The following is a 14903-nucleotide window of genomic DNA, read 5'->3' as shown; positions in this document are numbered from 1 at the left end:
TAAACTTTCCCGTTAGAAATTCTAAATGGGTCTCCAATATGGTACCTGTTAGAAAGAAAAATGGAGATATTAGAATCTGCATTGACTTTCGAAACCTTAACAAGGCCTGCCAAAAGGATAATTTTCCTTTACCTCCCATGGAACAAATACAACAGGCAGTTGCGGGCTCAGAATTAATGTCATTCTTGGATGGATTCTCAAGATACAACCAAGTGTTGATACATCATGACGATCAACTAAAAACGACATTCAGAACTAAGTGGGGCACATACGCATATCAAAAGGTGCCATTTGGTTTGATAAACGCGGGTGCCACATTTCAGAGAGCCATGGACATTGCATTCAAAGGGTTAGTTAATAAGTCAGTGGTAATCTATTTGGATGGCATTACTGTTTATTCCAAGAAACGAAACAACCATCTCAGGGATTTAAAACAAATATTCCAAAGTTGTTTAAGGTATGGGATTTCGCTTAACCCGAAAAAATCTTTTTTCACATTAAGTGAAGGAAAGCTTCTAGGATTCATAGTGTCAAAATCTGGAATTCACATTGATCCTGACAGAATCAAGGAAATTTCCACAGTACCCATACCTCACAACAAGAAAGCCATGCAATCTTTCCTTGGCCAGATTAACTTTGTAAAGAGATTCATCCCAGACTTTTCAAGAATCGTATCTCCTTTACAAGCTATGATTAAAAAGAATGAAAACTTTAAATGGGGCCAAGATGAACATGAGGCATTCAATCTGATCAAACAAGAAATTATCAATGCTCCATCTTTAGCAACTCCAAATTTTTCTAATCCTTTTATTTTGTATACATTTTCCTCGGATAAATCATATGCTGTGATACTCACTCAAGCAAATCAAGAAAAACCGGAAGCCCCAATTGCATTTTTCAGTTCCAATTTACAAGGTGCTGAATTGAATTATTCAGATGTGGAGAAACAAGCTTATGTTGTTTTTAAAGTAATTAAATATTTCAGACCTTTTTTACTCAAAACACATACCAAGATCATAGTACCGTTTCCAGCGGTAAGAAATCTTCTAGTACAGAAGGATGTGGGTGAGAAAAGGGCCAATTGGGTTACTGCCTTACAAGAATACGACGTAGAAATCAAACTAGCAAATATTGTAAAAGGTCAAGGCTTTTGAAAAATGCTAGCAGGAGCATCGCTATCGCCTGAAAATCCATCTGAAGAGGTACAAGTGTACGAGGTAAGCCTAAACGATGCTGAGTCATTATATGTTGATATTATTTATTATCTAAAGAATGGATATGCTCCTTCAAACCTCGATCATACCAAGAAAAGAGCCCTGAGGTTAAAAGCCAAACAATATCAACTCGTGAATGATGTTCTTTTTAGAATAAATTATGATTATGTTCTCCTTAGATGTCTTGAGAAATATGAAGCTGAAAAAGTCTTGCAGGAACTCCACGATGGGCCAGCAGGCGAACACTACGCTGGAGACACCACTGCTCATAAGATCTTACGCGTAGGCTATTACTGGCCCACATTATTCAAAGACTCACATAATCATGTGAGGAGATGCCAAGTCTGTCAAACCGCTGCTGGGAGATAAAAGAAACCATCCTTGCCACTGCAACCAGTTACCATCGAACAACCTTTCGATCAGTGGGGATTGGACATAATAGGTGAGATTGTTCCTCACTCTTCTAAACAACATAAATACATCCTTACAATGACAGATTACTTTACTAAATGGGTAGAAGCAGTTCCACTCAAGACGGCTAATGCTGAAAATATCATTGAATTCATAGACCAGTTCATAATCACCAGGTTTGGATTGCCTTCTGCTTTAATGTTTGATAATGCATCATACTTTTCTGGTAATGCAATGACTGAATTTGCACTCAAAAGGGGTTTCAAACTTAAATACTCGGCTAATTATTATCCACAAGGGAATGGGTTAGCTGAATCTACAAATAAGAACTTAATTAGAATCATTAAGCGAACCATTGACCAAAATCATAAGAATTGGCATAAGTCTTTAATATATGCTTTATGGGCAGATCGAATAACGCAGAAAGCCTCTATCGGCACTTCTCCCTTTAATTTAGTTTATGGGAAAGAAGTGGTTCTTCCAACACATCTGGCAATTCCCTCTTTAGCCTTGGTTCAATATATTGATGAAGCGCCAACTTCTTCTTTACAACTTAGGCAACTCGAATTAATTAAATTAGAAGAACAATGAGAACGGGCTAAAATAACTCATGCTCATCATCAAGCATTGGTGAAAGCCTCTTTTGATTCCAATATGATATCCAGAAAATATTTTCAGATGGGAGATCTAATTTTAAAATGGGACAAGGCTCATGAGGAAAAGGGAAAACATACAAAATTTCAAAGAATGTGGCTTGGTCCTTTTCAGATCATAGAAGTCATAGGTCCGTCTACCTTCATGTTACAAGATTTAACAGGGAAAAGAGATTCTTTACCTGTTAATGGTCAAATTCTTAAGAAATATTTTCCATAGAATAACATTCTTCTATTTTCTAGAGTATTTGTTTTTCTTTTCATAATAAAACCAGTTGTGAATGGTTACAATAGGAATTTACGAAAAAGACACCAATTCTCTTGCAAATTTTGATCTTTCACTTGTATAAATAGAAAATCTTTTGGAAAATTGATCTTTATTATTGAAAGATACAGTTAAAAACTCTAGCCTAGATATGATACTAGTTTCAACTTCATAAAATTTGATGAAAACAACCCTTAGTGAGAAATTGTTTTATATCAGTGCAATGAAATGTATCAATAACAAAATAAAGATTCTCTGTAGAACAGCTATTTCCAAAAACTCTACTATTTTCGTCCAGCTCCATCTTAAGGAAACAATGACTCCCTCCCTACTAATGAAATCACAACTTTCAGAGGAACAATCCAAGGATACATTTTATCTTAAAGAGTGAGAGGTCTCATCACGAGCCGACTTATCATGATCATAGATGTTATAACTTGCTGACTTTGCCAATACTGCATACCACAACAGGGCAATGACTCAAGATTGTTGCAATCAAAAGGCAAGGGGTCTCATCACGAGCCAGCTTGTTCAACAAAGTTATAAATCAAGTGAATGACTGTGTCATAAATTGGCTATCAAACCAAGACATTGTTCTTTAAGAATAAAAGAAAATCAAAGAAATAAGTGTGGATGTGGATTCTTCTTTGGGAATTGTATGTTTCTTTAAGTAGGATACAAGATCATTGTTGGGTAACAGGTAACCCTGTCGAGGCTATAAATGCGTGCTGGCAGCAGAGGCTCTACCTACGACAAATGAGCATATTTAAAACTGGTTTACAGATAAGGCTTTGTTTTATCTTTACAAACCAAGTATTGACTGATGTAAATACAAGGACTAGCTTGAGGTAGCAAATAATCAAAGTTGAAAATAGTTGAAACAAAATGACATTGACAGGTTAAAGTATAATGTACTTTATCTTTCTATAATAAAGTTTAACTTTTTGGAAAATTTTCTATTTTGGAAGTTTTGGAAAATTCAAAAAAAAAAAACAGCAGAGATAACTGGTTCTTCCAAGTGAATCACCAATTGTTGTGGCCAGCAAAAACCCCCCTTTTTATTTAGTGTAATTCCTAATACTAAATAAGTGGGGACCCTTAGCAAAAAATTTAAAAATCAAAGTAGTGTTTAAATTTCCTTTTTCGAATAAAATTACCATCATAAGCTTAGGAAGCCCCCCTTGAAAATTCAAAAAAATCTAAATTTTATGATAAGGTAAGACACAAATATTTCCTTAGGAATATTGCATCGCAAAAAGATAACGGGATACCTCCTTATGAGCTGAATTTTAAACATTGCGAGATTTTGATACGCGGTAATATTGCATCGCATCTAGCAAATACAAATTACATGAAACACTTTAAAATTTGCCGATATGCGACGACGCCGATTGCAAAGTCGCATTTCGCAAAAATCAGGTTAACAAAGATTGTCATACATAACATTCTTGCGATCTGCGATATTGCGATCTTGCGATACAGCGACAATGCGATAATGCGATATCACGAGCGACCAACTTTGTGATGTTATCATTTCGTTATGCTGCGATCTGCGATATTGCAAAGCAAATCGCAAAATCGCTTCATCACAGATCTTTCGAGCTTGTTATTCAAGAAAAGTATTTTCCATAAGCTGACACCTGGTTATGCACTTTAATGCTAATAAATGAATTAGTTTCCAGTTATTAATGGAATATGGGTTCATGCTTATCAAAAAAATCATCTCACGTAAGGTGGTATACTTGATGTGTCTGCGGCATTTAAAACTTTCCCATCACCTTTCCTTGTCATTCATTTTCACTTGTGAATTGCAGGAACGGAGAACAGACGCCAATACAAAGCAATACGCAGGATAAAATGGGAAAGAAAAGAAAAGCCCCGAGCTCTGAAGAAAAGGAAATGGCACCCTTGTATACAGACACGGCCTGTAACAGAGACGTGGGAATTGCTATGTGGGAAGGCATGTATAATCTGCTTGAAGAGGAGAATCCAAGAGTAATGGAAGTTGCTGCTACTGCAGGCTCAAACAGTTCATCTGAGGCATCCATCACAGAGTTAGCCTGCTCATTCTTACACCGGATAGCAGCAAGACCCAAAATTCTCCCATACACGGACATGGTCAAGTGGATACTAGACAGCGTTGATATCAGAAACAGACAGTTTAAGACTCAAAGTCAAGAGTTCACGGAAGTATTATTTTTACAAATTTTGAACTTTATATCTGCTGGAAGGAAAAAGCGCAAAAGGTGAAAAACGCATCAAGGAAATCCGGATCAAGAAATGGAGGCAGTTTCCGATGCGCGATTAGCGCCTAGCGCTAATCGTGCATCGCTGAGAAAGATTTCTCAAAAAAGAAAGCTGCTAATTGCCCAGTCGCCTGCAAGCTCTGAAAATTGCAAGAAAACAACTCTATAGGCAGATTGGAGGCAGAAGGCCCAAGAAAAGGCACAAGCAATCCAAGGGTTAACCAAGTTGAACTGCGATTATTACTGGGCATAGTTGGTAAAGCCACATAGCCAATGGATGAATCTTAAGTGTATCATCAATTCGGCCGAAAAAATGGCGCCAGCTCTTGTCGATTCTGTTTTCTCAGCTCAGCTAAAAGCGGAAGTCTCCAGCCGACTCTTCTCAAACAGATGCTACATACGTGCGATTTCAAGGACCAAATACAGAAGTAGTTTAATTTTAGATTCAATTTTAGTTTTAATTTTGTTTTATTTTCCTGAAATGAGGATGGTCATTTAAACCGCATCCTACATTTTTGTAATAATTTATTTTTAGATTTAGTTAGTAGTATTTAAACCCTTCTCATGAATTTAGAGAAGGGTCCTGAAATTTATCAAAACTTATCCCCAGAACATGCACTTCTGTACCCTTTGAGGAGGTTTTGATGAGTGAATGGAACAGGATTTATTGATGTTTGCATTGATATCTGCTACTGATGTTGCACTTTTGTACTCTTAGTGGATATTTGATCAAGAAGAGATAAATCGTTATCACTTGAAGCTCATGAGTAGGACTAGTTATAAATGGTATTTCTATCTCTTAACTATTTATGCCTTATGTTAAAGTGATTTTCATGTTCAGTTATTTACATATTGATGTATGAATGCCTGAGTTATCATTTGGCACTTTTGTATAGTGATAGCTATTTATTTATGCTTAGTGTATGAATAGCTTAATATGCGATATGTTTTTCACAACTGTTTCATCTAACTTTTTATACGAAGTGGTTCATCTTTATTGAATTCTTTTCTCATAACAACTAAATGATCTTTATTACCAGTTGTTGTTTGAAATCATTTTAGATCGCATAGAAGAAAGATTACACCCCGGGTTAGTGTAGATTTAGATATTTCTGTTTATTAGAATATAATTTCTTTATTATTAGATTAGAATTAGAGTAGAAGTATTCCATTTAGAAACTGTTAGAAACAGAAATATCCATCTTTCTCACACACACACATAAATTGGGAAATTGGTCCCATATCCCCAGTTGGACCCGCTATACCAAACGGAAAAGGAGCTGCCAACCAAGGTCCGGACCGGGCAAGTATCCCCCTTGTTGTAGACCCGATTTTTGGGGCTTCAATATAACCTAAATGAAATTAATGTATAGTCTATGATTATTTTAAACTAATAATAACATTGTTTGGCATGAAATGATGTATTTTATAGGTTTTTGTATGACATAGCCTTAGAAATATTTGAGTCCACCATTTGCATAAACTAAAAATCCCAAAGTTCCAAGTTATAATATGAACTTATTAAAAAGATTGTTCTCCCGTTCGGTGAAGTTACCTTCAACAAATCTAGAGTTACCTCAATGGAATGCTTAAAATTAAAAAATTTGTGGGATCAGTATAGGTCTCAATTAGAAAGGGTCAGGTTGCATGATCACCCTCCTTCATTTTCAAATATGGATTGTAGAACACTCATGTCAGATGCACACGAGAAGGTAATTCGAAAAGCAGGGAAGAATCGACCTAGACCAGGAAGGTATGCTTCACTTTTAATAATGTAATTATGATGCTTTATCATCATTACGAAATCTAATTAAGTTTTTCAATGTTTTAAATATAGTATCTCAAATACTTCCAAAGCCACAATGGCTAGAATAACCAAACATGGGTAACATCATCTTGGCCCGAGTGGTTACTCGAAATTGGCCACAAAAATTGTAAGTATATAAAAAAATAAGCTGCATCCCAATATGTTTTGTTAACAATTTTAATTCAATATCAAAAAAAAGAAAAAAATCACGTTCTAATGCAAAATTGCAGGGGTCACAATTCATAGAGGCTCCCACGGAGGAAGACCTAAAGCTTTCTTTAAAGTACGGATCAAGTAGTGGTTGAACGGAGGACAAGCTTGGCATCTTCACAGTCTTCCACCTACAACCCTAACACTCAAGCAAATACAAGAAATGGATATCATTTATAAATCATTACTTGTACATCTATTGATTATTATTTTTGGCGATAAAATAATGTTCTTGATTGTAAAAAGTACGAAAACAATGTAGATACAACACATGAGCCTACTGACAGTGGAGTGCTTGATCTTGACACTGATGTTCAGCTCGGTACTGGATGTATTTCATGTGTTATAAAAAAAATTGTAGTGTGGAATACAATTAAAATTATTTAAATGCAAATAGTGTATTAATTATAACCTTTCTTGTTTCTACACTAAAGCATGTACAAGATGTGGCCAAAGAAGAGGAGGAACATATGGTCACATCCGAAAGTATTATGCTTCCCTCCACTACCAAAGCAAGTAAAGAACACTCTACTACTCTTTTTATTAATAAAACATTTTTAATAATAATAAATATAAATATGAATTTAACATTTCTTTCTTATTGCAGTTGATGCCCGGCCCCAGTTGTAGTATCATAGTCGTAGGACTAGGTCAATAGCAACACATATTACACTAGAGACCACAATAACTAAAGGGGGGCAAGATAAATACATCTTGGCTAACTACATAGTAAAAGAAATAAAGAAACCTGATAAAAAAAGGTTGCACTTGTTTATTTAGAGCCCCTTTTTTTGAGTAGCACAATTTTTACTAAGAGGTTGAATGCCTCATGGCATGTGCACATGTAACTTTAGACTATCTTAATAAAAGATTTTGAGTTTTCCATTGCAAAAAATTAGAATGATTTTGTTACATATTATGTAAACATATTTTTTCATAAAATTTATTGAGATAAATATTTTGTGGATGTAAGATTGAATGAATGAATGATGACACTCTTAAAGGTATCATATATTTGTGATCTTGCTTCATCCAAATCTAGCTTGAGTTTATGATTAAATTATAATGCAAGCAATTGTTTATAGAGGCTCAATCAAAACCCATGTAAACTAAATAAGGTGAAAAAACATAGAAGACGCATTCTAATAATTTGTCTCATATAAACTTTGTGGATTTTAAACATCTTGGTATACAAGTAATTTTGAAATATGTACAACCCTTATGACTACTAGGAAAACCAAGGAATCTTTCATAGGTTATAACACTATTTTTCATAAGCTTTATAATTAGAACTACCATGCAATGAACTTGTTTCTAACGTACCAACATTTGTTAAATCAGCCACCCATTTTAGTCTTGGGGGTGAGATACTAATAAACAATTTCCTACTAAAGGATTTGATTGTAACTCCAAATATGAGTTTGAGGAATAATGGATTATTATATTTCAATATACATGAACTTTATAATTTTTCATCCACAATATTGTGTTACAATACTTCTAATGTTATTGTTAATAAAAGATTTGATGCCTTCCTTTCCTCAAATAATACATTTATTCTCTTCTCCCTGAACTACTCCCTTAGTTGTGATGTCTCAATCAACCTTCCAAATGAATAGTGAATATTTTAGATATTTGACACTTTGACACTTTAATATTTGACACTTTAGTGAGATTTAGATCCTTCCATGTCTTTGGTTACAGATCAATGTGATGGGTCGTTCATAGATTTATATCCCACTACAATCATCACAGATTCATAGCTTATCCATCTTGACTGGCATAAATAGGCTAGTATATCATCACTTTGGTTCGTACAGATAGAGAGACTGATAGGATTAGGCTATACACCAGGTATGTGCTATCCCACTTGGGATTGATAACCCCTGTTCACTAACCTTAAATACAAGGAGGGTGTAGAATACCATATATTTGATAAATTCATTATATAAGTTAATTAACTCTGTTATGAACACCAAGAGCCTATACTCATATTCCTGTGTTAAAGTAAGCCTTTACACAATCCATTCCCATGAATAATTTAACCATATACTAATTTGTATACTTATTACACTCCACCATACAATACCACACTCCTAATTTAGGTGCTAGCTACTCCTGCTTCAATGCCTAATCACAACAATTTGTGATTATGATGACAATTTAAGTACATATGTGTGTAATTTCCATGATGGGACGTATGAATTGTCCTCCCCAAATTTCCCATCAATGATTATAACCTTAAATGGGTTAGCACTGGTCTATCTCATCATCTCAAAATGACCCGACAAATGAAAATTTACAATTTTTGTCAGCATCACTTCACACGATCTCATGAATGACCCTTTATATAGATTATATGCATGAATTTATAGGAAGGCCATCCCCTCTACCTATCTTATGATTGATTATGAGAACAAGTGAATACAAGACAATTGTTAAAAATATGCAATTGCAGTCAAATTCCACTTTGGAATACTCATTTGATGGATATGATGATTTCAATTAGTTAATTTTTTTTGGAGGACCAAAATCAACCTAAATATCACCTCATTTGGACAAGTGGAAGTTGAGTTATGAATTATTTTATTCATACATATATTCTGGATTAGGCCCTCCCTATGCACATGTACCAATGGACAGGTCAAGTGGACCCTCATGGAATCCTATAAATATAAGAGACCTCAATCTCATTTGGACACATTGATCAAGCTCTCTTCTCCTCTTCTATTTTTTCTTGGCTCGCACAAGTCTAACGAAGGAAGCTCACAAAAGGATCCAAAGCTACAGGATGAAGCTCGCACTAAACTAGGGTTTTCTGATCCCTGGTCATAGGCACAAAACTAAGCATTTGAGTCCCTAGATGCTAGCACACAGTGGTCATGAAAAATACCAAAGACCCTTGGACGCTGGCACAAATTCTTCATGAGAGCAACTAGGATTTTGGGTCAGTTTGGTCCCCGGTCACCCGCACAGAATGGTATGAGAGCGACTGAGCTGCCTAGTCACTATCATGCAGTTCACAGAGAGTGGCCATATCTTTCATAATCACTCGCACAACTCCTCCCTATGTCTGGGACTCCAATATGATATTTCAGTATTCAAAATATTTTTCTCAGTGACAAAGGTGTTTGATAACAGGCTATGGTAAGTGACAGTACATTACAGTTATCACAATCAGAGTTCTGAAGTTTAGATGCATTTCATGGATATTCTAGTTGTTATGAAGATATGGATCATTGTACTTTCTTTTGTTGAATCATTTGGTGACAATATATTAGAATAATATTTGCAAGGGTTTTCCCCATAGTGGGTTTTTCCGTGGTCTCCGACCAATCCTAGTGTGTCTCTATGTGTGCATGTTTTTCTTCTCTTGTTCCTTTATGTTCCACTACATTGATGATGATGTTATTGTTCTTTCTACATAATTGCATATACTGATGAATAATGATGTAAATATGAATAATGTTATGATACTACGGGGTTAACTTAATGTGTTAATGGATAAATGCAATTATCAAAGCAAAGAACAATATATACCTATGAAAAATTAACATGGTATCAGAGATGGGCTAAAGAAAATCCATCGAGATCACCCCCATGAAGACAATTTTGATGTAAGAAAGAAGAGGATGGTGGAGACCTAAAAGAATCCTATGGTAGGAAGTAAACCCTAGGTATTTAGTGCATAAGGATTTAATGGTTAGGGGCATGATCTATTTACAAAACTATAGGATAATCTATGTGAAGATGCTCAAGCACTTGGGACATTTTCGATGAAGACCTAGATGGTTGGTTGTTGATCAATTTGATTGGAGGCAACATTCTTATGTGGACTATGGATAGTGATGACTCTTGAAGGCTGGTTCAAGAGGGAGAGGATCACCTCTCATTGAAGATAAGTACTTCTTGACTTATGATGTTTCTTTGTGTCATTATTCTTGTTTAGACTTATGGATCTGATTATTATTATTATTGTTTTGAACATCGCTTATACTTCCTGCATGAATATTTGAGTATGTGGATGTATCTAACTTTGTTGATGAGATGTGATACGTGGATCCCTCTTAAGGATCATTTGAGATCTAGGAAATAAAATCTAGATCAAGAAAGAAGTAAATATGCACTTGATGAAAATGTGACAAGCACTACAAGCTACCTATGAGAAGGTGCACAGGTATTTGAACACTACAAGGTATGAAAGGTAAATTGCTTCAATGTTATGTTTTAGCTACAACATTGGATGACTAGGTAAGCCTTATGGTATGTTGAGAATGTCTCCTCCGTAAATGGCTCATGCTTTCATATGAAAGAGATTTGGATTTATGTTTCTTATGATGAAATGGTGCACCTGGTATTGAATATTTTGATATTATTGATTCTATGAGGTTACTTATTGTTGATCTTGGATATAATGGCATAACTTGATGTTTGGCTAACATCTATTGTTCTTGGAGATCCTGATTCTAGTACCTTGACTCTAGTAAATGATACTTTTGACACTTGACATGCATAATACATGATGAATCTCTTATAGAAGGTTACCTCCTTGATACTGATAATTCTTGTGATAAGTATGATGAAAGTATGTTTACCTTATTGTTGTTTTGGTAATTTTTTATTGAATGACCTGACTTGGTCCTATGGTAACCTTTATGATTGAACTATGATATTGATACTCTAGATCTCTTATTAATCATGGCCATCTCTTTAATAATGACATATGGTAAAACTGAATGCCCTAAAACTGATGGATTGACTTGATAGAAGTTATACTGTGTTCATAATCTTTGAATTATGTTGTCACACCTGTCTGTTGTTCCTATCATGTGAATCTAACCTTTGATGAAAGATTGATGTCATGATGTAGTAGATGACATGACCATGTTATGATCATGATAGATATATGTTTGATTCTATAATCTAACAGATCTGATGTTGCATGACTCTAGTAAAGACAGGTTGATGACAAGAAAGAAGACAAATGAAGTAGATTCCTAGTCAAAGGTAGGATCTCTTCTCAAGATTCTTACTATTTGCATTTGGTATTGTTAGAATATGATTTATGTGCATCTGACATTATTGATCTGCAACAAGGTATCAAATTTGAAGCTTGTATATAAATTGAGGTTTATTCTCTGGGAGAAGACATATAACTGGGAATACTTGTCCCTGGACGCTCACATGCTAAGGCCCAAGTAGTGTCCAGGCAACTAAAGTCACTCACATGCTAACCTAGAGGGAGTGTCTAGAGGTTTGACTACTATTGACCATCATCTGAAGATTTTTGAAGTTGTCTGAACTCTGAATCAAGATGTTCACCTGGAGGATGTTAGTTCCACAAATAAGTAGCAAATATCCAAAAGATATGAAAACAAGGAAGTTTGAATGTTTGCAGGTGACCATGATATACATATAAATATGTCATTATGTTTGAAGTTTGTGCTATAAGAGTTTGACATGATTTGGCTGATTGATATATATGAGTTGTATGATGTCTGATGATGACCTAGATCTCTGACTCAATGATTGAGATATGTCTTGGACTATAGATCTTACTATGATAGAAAATTTGGATATTGACATGATGTCTAATGTTTTGACTTGACGACTGATGATTTGACTTTATGACAATGATATATGAGCACAGTGGCTTCCTATGACTTGTATTATGGGAATGAATTGATTGATATTGCGTGGTTGATGACAACCTATTGGCATGATAATAGATGATTTCATGAATTGATGAAAGCCCTACCTATCATCTGGTTCAAAGAATTGACACTGAGATATTGATGACTTTTGATATTAGTATTGATTTGGCTTCTAAACTTTGATGAGCTAATTTGATTACATAATAAGGATTTATGAAAGGATGATGGTTTGGTAAAGTTTTATGGTTGCAATGAGCATTGCATGAAGCAAGCTCCCCCGATCCAGATATGTCTACATTGACAGTTATCTGATGAAGCCAGGATGATGTGTTGATTCAAGCCTTTACCTCAGAAGTGTTCCAAGGTATGACTTTGATTTTGATTTTGGTTTTTATATACTGACGATCTACTATTGTCAGGTAAAGAGCCTCTGATGATATAAGTAAGAGGGAGATGGCTTTTGAAGCTCGTAATAATGTATCATGGCATGATGAATCGATTTCTGAAGTTGGGAAAAGATAATCTATATTGTGAAATTATTGAAGAAGCATTGAAAATTGGAAATGCAAATCCTTGGACACTTCGATTCGAAGTTCAAGATGTTGTTGAACTTGACATGGAATCCAACAGTTGATTGAAGCATTGATGTTCCATTTACAACATCCATCTGTATATCTATGATGTGGATGGAACATGGATAAGTTGATGAGCACATATGAGTGTTTCCTTAGTATGATATCTGCCATGATGATAGGTCTGTGACACGACCGAGGTTGAGTATGATGTTGCCAACATAACTAGTTATGAGCAGGTTGAAGAAGCTCCTTAGAGAGATGTCTGAGCATGATCTGGATAGGACATGGATACATTGTGATAATAAAGAGTGGGATCTGATTGTCAGAGATTCCCATATATATAGTTGGAACTTGGATACTCTCATATATTGAGACAATGCAGTTGTACGAGACAAGATTAGCCTTGTGGTTGTCACCTCCTTGAGAGGGAGGATGATTATGGTATTCTTTTATGATTTATATGATTATTTATGCTCTAACACAATTTGATTTTATGTCTTGTATAAATCGGAGACAATTGTTACTGATATATGATGATTACTTGATACAAGTATAATGATATGAGTATGATGAGAGCAACGTTGATTGAGGACACTGAGTTATACTCTTCCCCCCTGTCTGAGATCCCATGGTGAGGAATTGATATAGAGGTATCCTAAGGTTGAGGAAACTATGGACAATAGGGCGTTACCCCTATATGTTACCCATATGGTTAGAGTAGTATCTCACTCTATCTTGGTTGTTGCAGAGTATACCCCAGTTGGCATCATACCCATAAGCTGGGCTTGTTGGGATTATAACCTTCCACCTAGCCAATGGTTGAGGAGGGTTGGGGATGTGAGATCCTTACCTTTGGTAAGTCGGGTATCTCACCCAAGATAGGATTATGATGCAGGAATTTTACCACTTGAATATTCAGGATCATTGATGGGAATATCAATAGGCGATAGGATGGGTTGAGTAGTAGCTCCCATATATCACCTATTTCTCGATATGGGGTCATAATAGTAGCTCCCCCATGAGATTCTAGGTTGAGTAGTATCTCCCTGATGTGGTTCCAGGTTGAGATGTGCTCCTTGATGATATCCTCTCCGATGATGATGCGGGTCGTAGATCTGAATCCCCACTGATATTTCTAGGTAGTAGCCCGATGAATTTTCAGGTAGTAGCCTGATGACATATTTCCGGGTAGTAGCTCGATGATATTTCCATGTAGTTTCTTGATGACATATTTCCAAGTAGTGGCTCGTTGACATATTTTCAAGTAGTAACCCGTCATCTGATATTTTGGGTAGTATCCCACTAACATATATTTTGGGTGGTATCTCGTCGACTGATATTTTGGGTAATAGCCCATTGACTGATATTCCGAGTAGTAGCCCACTAACAGATATTCCAGGTAGTAGCTCGTTGATAGAGATTTTGAGTTGTAGCCTGATGAATAGAGGCTGGTAGCTTAAGCTCCCCTCTGGTAGCAAATTCTTCTTCTTATAGATTCGAGAATATTCATCATATGAGTTGGTACAGATAAGCAAGAATAAGCAAGAGATGTACATTGATGATCTGAGATGATGAGATACTTGAGATGGGACGCGTGTCATGTTGGTCGATGGTCTGATATTGGCAGGTGGAATTCTCCCTAGTTGAGAGGGAGTGTTAAAAATATGCATCTATGATAAAATTCCACTTTTGACCACTCATTTTATGGAGATAATTATTTCATTGAATTCCTCTTTTCGATAGGACCAAAATTGACCTAAAGATCACCTCATTTGGACAAGCGGAAGTTGAGTTATGAATTATTTTATTCATACATATATTATGGATTAGGTCGGCCCTATGCATATGTACCAATGAACTGGTCAAGT

The sequence above is a fragment of the Pinus tabuliformis genome, chromosome 4_2 (genome assembly GCF_031772625.1).
Source record: "Pinus tabuliformis cultivar Carrire ecotype Pingquan chromosome 4_2, CPIR1, whole genome shotgun sequence".
Lineage (NCBI taxonomy): Eukaryota > Viridiplantae > Streptophyta > Pinopsida > Pinales > Pinaceae > Pinus > Pinus tabuliformis.
The sequence above is the reverse complement of the archived record's forward strand: the minus strand, read 5'-3'. Positions refer to the sequence as shown.